Source organism: Strix aluco, chromosome 6 (assembly GCF_031877795.1).
Source record: "Strix aluco isolate bStrAlu1 chromosome 6, bStrAlu1.hap1, whole genome shotgun sequence".
Classification (NCBI taxonomy): domain Eukaryota; kingdom Metazoa; phylum Chordata; class Aves; order Strigiformes; family Strigidae; genus Strix; species Strix aluco.
In genome coordinates this window covers 30,427,876-30,433,875 of record NC_133936.1, presented here as the reverse complement: position 1 = coordinate 30,433,875, position 6,000 = coordinate 30,427,876, and the positions used below count along the sequence as shown (strand labels likewise).

The 6,000-nt window shown below is 44.9% G+C and overlaps 1 protein-coding gene across 1 annotated transcript in view; it reads left to right on the top strand.

Annotated features, from left to right (window-relative positions):
• Positions 1-4,393: 4,393 nt before the first annotated feature.
• Positions 4,394-6,000, top strand: part of PLEKHM3 (pleckstrin homology domain containing M3) — a 137,048-nt gene continuing 135,441 nt past the window's right edge. Inside the window, exons 1-2 of the mRNA XM_074829388.1 lie at positions 4,394-4,570; positions 4,714-5,037. The gene's annotated coding sequence lies outside the window, so the exon portion shown is untranslated. The remainder of the gene's footprint in view (positions 4,571-4,713; positions 5,038-6,000) is intronic.

Genomic DNA, 6,000 nt, shown 5'->3' with positions numbered 1-6,000 from the left:
CATACAGGCTTTAGCACAGGTTTGTGCTTGTCACCTCCCACCTCTAAAACCACTCCCAAATGCCACCAAAAAAGATGTCAGCTCCATCTCCATTCTCTTATTAAGTGTTAGGGTAAGTGTTAGGTGGCTAGGGAAGCACAGAGCCGCAGTGTTGGTGAGTCTGTGAAAGGATGGGCAAGGGAAGGTGAAGGCCAGCAACAGCTTTCAGTCCTGGCACCTTCCATGTGGGAGCAGTCGCTGGACATTTTAAATTTTGGATCTGAGCTCTACCTCGACTGAGAGAGTAAGAGGACTGTTAGGTGGCTAAGCAAGTACAGAGCCCCAGTTTTGGTCTGGCACTGCAAGGATAGCCAAGGGATGGTTAAGGACAGCAAGAACATTCAGTCCTGGCACATTCTGTGTGGGAGCAGTTCGACGTTTCCAATTTTGGAGCTGAGCTGTTGCTAGAGCAGAGAACGTCCAGATAATCAGATGGCTAAGCAGTCGCACAGCTCCAGTGTTGGTGGGCCTGTGAAAGCATAGCCAAGGGAGGGTCAGGGCCAGCAAGAACATTCAGTCCTGGCACCTTCTATGTCGGAGCAGTCACTGGGGTGTGTGCCAACACACTCTAGATGTATGATCTAAACCCTAGCAGGGCAGCCCCCTTCCCACTCACATAATTCACTCAAGGGACACCATTTAGGTACTCTTGGGGAATAGGAGCTTTTGCACAACCAAAAGAATCCTCTGTTTTGCTCCCAAATGCTATAAAATGGAAGTATTGGCTAGAGAAAGAGTGTCTCTAAAACCCCAACCTGAATATTTTGGTCTCAGATACCCTAAAGGATTATTTCACCCCCCCTATTACCTGTGTTCATGCTTTTCTGTTCTGTTTTTAGCTCCTTCTTGGTGACAATGCTCTTTTTTGCAATGAGTACAGTGGTCTCCCTCGATAGAAATCTTTATGGCCAGTATCATCGTCTTGGTAGCTTACACTGTTCTGTGAAAGCTGATGACTAGGGTGGACTTCTGCAACTTGTACCTGTGTTTCATGGATAGGGATAGAACATAAGATTCTGCCTTTTCCTGTGGGTGTGTTTGCCTCATAATTCTTGAGGTGCCAGTGCTTATCTATGTGCACACAACTAACTTCAAGGATTTTTTTTTTTTTTTGGTCAGAAATTAAGGGGCAGAATTCCCTCTTCTTACTGATATTTCCTTACAACATTTGCACTCTGTTCCTTTAGGATGGCAAAGGTACCAATTGCATTAATCCTTTTTGATACTAGAGGGAGCTCATGGCTTGAGCAGTGAGAGTAAAACATGGTATTTTAGACAATTCTTGAGGAAACACAGATGGGAAGTGGCATTGATTACTATAATGCACCTTTTTCCATCACTGGCAGAACTAGAAGGGCTGAATTTATCTGCTTAGGAAATTACATATGGCTTTCAGAGACACTCAGATAATGAAATGCTGTAGCTGCAGTTTCTTCTGTATCTGAGCACCTCTGTTGTGGCTGGATTTATCTTCACAACTTCCTCTGAAGAAATAAGCCCTCTCATATCCCTCTTAATACATGGGGGACTGTAACACAGGGAGCACTCATGATAGTGCAGCTTTCAGACTGTACCTGCCATAGCAACTTCAATTCAGGTATCAGTGTTGTACATAGACAGGAAAGCACCACATAAGTGTTCTTGAGAAGTCCCGATGTGGTGCATTTCTGTGCGCAGCCAGTTCCTTGAGGCACAAACGCAGGCCTGTCACGATACCTTCTTGCCCATCCTAGCAAGACTTCAGTTGGGAGAGGCTGCTGGGTGGACAAAGCTAAGAGACATGCTGCTTAAGCCTCTCTGTGTTGTGCCCTCTCCCCAGCTCTGCCTCAGCCAGCAGCAGTCATGGAGCTGGAGAAAGGCCATGAGGCTGAGCTGGGAGTGCCAACTGTTGCATGGTAGGGATGAGGTAGTGAAAGGCAAATACATCTTGGGCTCATTAAGGTCTTCTCTGAGACAATGAAGGCTGTGCCAGCCTGGTGAACCTAAGGCATCCCAGAAGCACCTCAACAAGATGAACAGCAGGCAGTAGGCTGTAAAAAAGGCTGTTTCTCGCTGACCAGAGATGAGCATAAGCAGCACGACACTTGCTGTGTGCAGGGGTTGGATGCAGGGGTTGGATGATCACAGAAGAGAGTGTGTGGACATGCAAACACAGGCATGCAAATACACTGTATATATATTTATGCACAAAGAAGTACTCCAAGGGGAATTTTCCAAAGCACCCACAAGGAGACTTGAAAGCACAAGGTTACATCCTGAAACGTTGGCTGACTGTTTTGCCACCTTCCTGGTTTTCTGCACTAGGGATCTGTCACTGTAGCAGGACAGTTGAGAGTAGATTAGCCACCAGAAGCTGGGATCTTTGGAGGCTGAAATGCAGCCACACTTGAAATGGGACAGTTTAAATATCTTAGTTAAGATAACTTTGCATAATCAGAACAAATTTAACTTACATAACAGACATTTAGTCACAGTTCTTGACATGTGGACTTCTAATCCCAGTGAGTGCTACCTGTATCCTATTTAATTGTTTTTCAGTAAACCTTTATTCCCTTAGAAGTAGCTCAGCTGTCACTGTGATGCTCAGAGAGGTTATGGAAAGTGTCAGGGCAACAGTAAGTGGACAATCATACTCCTTCAATGCCTGAGGCAAAGCAAAATTAACTGCTCTGCTGCGTTTGGCAACCAGGGCCTCCGTGTTTGTACAGGGGCAGATCAGCCCGGGAGAGGGCAGTGGTGCACAGACGCACACTCCGGCAAAGGATGCTGGTGGCTTCCATAAACACAGACTTTTAATAGCCATCTCCTGCACATACAGCTGAGCTGTTCTTCTAACTTAGTTTATTCTAAATGTGAAGTGTTTAATGCAAGATAAACAAGTGCAATACCACTGGATGGAAGTGTGAGGCTTCTTTGACCCTTTCCAGTTCAGGGGTGAGAAGTGTTCAGTGTCATGATTTTTCTCTTCCACATCAGCAAGGAGGGAGCAGTGCCCTTCTTGAGGGGCTTTTGGGTGCTGTCAGGCCAGCATCAACGTCACTAGGAGCCTTTAGCCTGCTCTTCACCATAATAGCCATGGTGGGGAAAGTACAATATATCAGACAGGAAGGACCATACAGACAGGTGGATATTAGATATGACACATATCTATGAATATGATATGAATAATCACTCAAATGCAAGTCAGAGTAGGGGGATTTCAGTGGAATATTACAGCCAGAAATATGCTCTCCTGCCGGAATAGATGGCTGTTCAGGAAGCCATACAAGGAGTCTCTTGCAAACGGCTGAAGATGGGAAGGAATTACAACATGTTGACTTCATAGATACCTGGGCTTAAGTACTACAGTTTGCCCAACATTAAGTACTGATGATTACTATGATTAATAGTTCAGTCTAGTTTGTGGAATAGAAGATACTAGGATATACCTGGATGCAGAGAGCTGAAGTTTTTCTCTTCAGTATCTTTGTAACACAGTTGCATAAAGCTAGATTCCTTGGGCTTTACTCTTAAAGGGTGCTGTTACTTGCTCTCCTATAGGTGACACTATAGACAGTTGTCTGGCTAAGGCAGTCATGTTCCTTCATCACCTAAGTGGTTCATCTCCATGATCACCAATGGCATAATTTTTATATAGCTGGATTCCCTGTAAATTATATCAGCCTTTTTTTTCCCTTCTTTTTAATTGTGCCCTAACAATAGAAGTTGAAATTAAAAAGGCTGAGACTATTACAGCGCATACTATTCAGGATTTACAAAATGCTCTATCATGCCCTTGGATGTACTCTGAACATGAGTACAGTGATGGAGTAAAGAGGATTTTAGCTCTCAGGACAGTATTTGTATAGGAGTTGCAAGCTATGGGGAAGGTATACCTGCAGGTCACATTTGTGCCCTTGCTTCTCATACCGTGGAGAAAAAGAGCCTTGAGTCTGCTCTAACTTGCATCTAACTGCAGCTGTATCTGAATAGCTACAACATCAGCCAGAGATCTCAGGAATGCAGCAGCAATGAAATCTTGCTTCTTTCCCCTCTCTGCTACTTGTTAATTAAATTAGCATTAAGATGAAGAGTCATTTTAGAGGAGTGCAGAGGCAGACACTGAAGGTCTGGCTGTAACTTCTTTTCTGAGGAGAAAACGAGCAAGTTTCTAGCAGCAACAGCTAGCAAAAGCCAGTTAGAGACTTTTTTAAAATTAGAGTCAGCAGATTATATGTGTGAAAGCTCTGGCATCTCAGACTCCTTCTAGATGGGATCAGTTTCAGGTCTCTCTAAACCTTTCTAGGGGAGTTGGGGCTGGAAGTCATTGCTGTATAACATCTGTTCACTGATCTCGCTCCATACTCAGTATTTTCTTCCTACAGTACTTGCTGCCCAGCAAGGAGCTCACACAGGCTGTATGTGTATTGCACGCAAGCAGTGCCTTGTGAAAGGTCCCTGAATTGGCTGGAGGCTCTGCACAGTTGTGCTGCTATGCAGAAGGACTGGCCTAGGCTGTGGGTTCAGGATGGCTGTTAGCACCGTGCCACAGGTGAGTGAGTTAAGTGCTGCATAGCACTGAGGTGTCAGTATTACTTCCAGTCCCAAAGCTGGCAGGATTGGCACTGGCTAGGGGATGTCTGCACTGAGTTGCCTCTCATAGTATAGATATTCCTCTTGTCTGCTGTATTAAAGGCTTCACGGGAAGAGCGAGCAGTGTCCTGAGACCAGAATCAGGTCAATGCCCATGACTGGGAAGCTGGAGAAACCATGAACTGCACCAAAACAGGCCGCAAAAGGCCAAGAAACTGGGGTAGGACCAGAACAAGAAGAAAGATGGACCTGGAGCAAAGGCAGGCAGGGAGACCAGAGGAAAGACGTGTCAGGAAATGACAGTACTGAACGTTCACCTGCATCCCTTAAGGCTGCCTTATACCCCCATAACATGGGGAAGCTGAACACAGTGCCCTGGTGATCCCAGTCCCTGGATTGTTTGGATACAGAAGCAACATCAGACTGGTGAGGAGATGAGTTCATAAACAGCTTGATTTCTCAGTCCCTATCAGTGTAGAGTTTGAGTGTTTTCAAATATATTCTCAGAGCAGGGAGAGGGAGATGTGGAGGCAGAAGCAGCTTGCCTAAACAGACACATGGCAGAAAGTCACCACCTTAATCTGGTCTTCCTGCTTTTAAACCTTTCCAAATGGGGCTGCATGGACAGGCAAAAATGTCACAGAATTGCTGTTCCCCTGTTCTTGTGGGGCCTTGGTCTACCTGGCTGCTAAGCCGGTGAGTACTCCTCTGTACCACTCTTGTTGGCCAGAATGGCCAGCAGGAATGAAGAACAGAGGGCAAGTGCAGCAAGTGCCAGTTGAGGGCATGAGACGGAAAGGTTTTTGCTAAGCTGGCAAAACAAGACCTGTTTTGTGGAGAAAGAAGACCTGAAAGGATATGAAGACAAAGCAGGGAAGTTACATTGAACTAAACCAGGATGTGCTTGCAGAGATTAATAGCTGCTTCCTGTCCCATATTTCAATATGTCTTCTGCTTGCAGTAGTTCACAAACATACACAAATGATTTTCTGGAAAGGCATCTTTTATTCCTCCTTACTCCTGTTCATTTTCCCCTGGGTTTCAAGGCACAAGTGCAATTGAAAAAATGGCTCAAATCTACATTAATGAGCTCAAACACAATTCAGGGCACAATCCAAAACTGCACAGCCAGTGCAGACCTGTTCATTGTTTTAGTGGGATTTAGATCAGATCTCTGTTAAATAATGTAAAGTGTGACAGAATAACAGCAGTAGAGTGAAGTAGAGCAACCTGGAAGGAATACACCTAACTCATTGTCTGTTAGCCTCAAATGCTATTAGAATTAATACAATAGAATAAGGGAAAACTGAGGAGAAAACATCCCTGTACTAAACTATAGGTGTTAAAGAGCAAATCTAAATAGAACTGGCTTGATGAGGTCCAGTGTAG